Source organism: Primulina huaijiensis, chromosome 4 (genome assembly GCF_012295235.1).
Source record: "Primulina huaijiensis isolate GDHJ02 chromosome 4, ASM1229523v2, whole genome shotgun sequence".
NCBI lineage: Eukaryota > Viridiplantae > Streptophyta > Magnoliopsida > Lamiales > Gesneriaceae > Primulina > Primulina huaijiensis.
In genome coordinates, this window is record NC_133309.1 from 11,401,079 (window position 1) to 11,402,236 (window position 1,158).

Consider the following 1,158-nt stretch of genomic DNA (forward strand, 5'->3'; position numbering starts at 1 on the left):
TAAAATAATATAATATAATATAATATATACTATTTTAACTTTTTAACGTCGGTATATCCCTTTGGACAAGTCAAACGATCAAATTTTTCAAAACTCAAAACATGAAACTTCTATATCTTTGAGTTTTCTACGTCATATCCAAATCTCAAATCATTTGAACTTCACATGAAAATGATATGTCACTATTTCCCATTTTGCCCTTAAAATTAATTCATTCTTTTTCAACTTATCTACGAAAATGACATCAAAATAAATTGAATATTTTTCAACTTATTTATCAAAATGCCATCAAAGCTATTTTATCAGTGTTTAGTCTCGGGGTCTCACATTTCTCCCCCACTTAAAAGATTTCGTCCTCGAAATCTCAAACATCTCTATATACATAACATTGGCAAACATATAATACGTCACCAGTTATAGTACATATCAAAACTAAAATCAGTAAACGGATCAGTATATATTGAATACAATGGAACGGTTGGAATAGCATCGAATAAATGCGGATATGACTCTCGCATCTTGCTTTCCAACTCCCATGTCGATTCCTCTACACCATGTCGTGTCCATTGTACTCGAACAAGCGGAATCGATTTATTACGCAATACTTTCTCCTTCCGATCCATAATGCAAACAGGTTGTTCAACATAGGAAAGAGAATGATCAAGTTCAACCTCATCAGGTGCAAGTACATGTGATGGATCTGGTTCATATTTTCTCAACATAGAAACATGAAATACATCATGAATGGCAGATAAAGCTGGCGGCAATGCCAACCGATAAGCAAGATCCCCAACTCGATCAAGGATCTCATACGGACCAACATATCGAGGAGACAATTTCCCTCGCATGCCAAATCGAACAGTGCCTCTAAAGGGAGATATTTTCAAAAACACTTTGTCACCTTTCTGGAATTCCAAGGGTCGTCTTCGTTTATTCGCATAACTCGTTTGACGATCCTGAGCAGCTTTCATCCGCTGTCGAATTAACTGAACCTTATCATTCATTTCCTGTATCATTTCAGGTCCAGTCAATTGCTTTTCACCAATTTCATCCCAGAATAACGGTGATCTACATCGTCTCCCGTATAAGGCTTCAAACGGTGCCATACCAATGCTCGTTTGAAAGCTATTATTATAAGAAAATTCAACCAATGGTAAG

The 1,158-nt window shown here is 36.0% G+C and overlaps 1 protein-coding gene across 1 annotated transcript in view; it reads right to left on the minus strand.

Moving 5' to 3' along the window:
* The window catches only part of LOC140974891 (uncharacterized), a 24,717-nt gene that overhangs the window by 20,290 nt on the left and 3,269 nt on the right, over positions 1-1,158 (minus strand). The window lies entirely within an intron of this gene.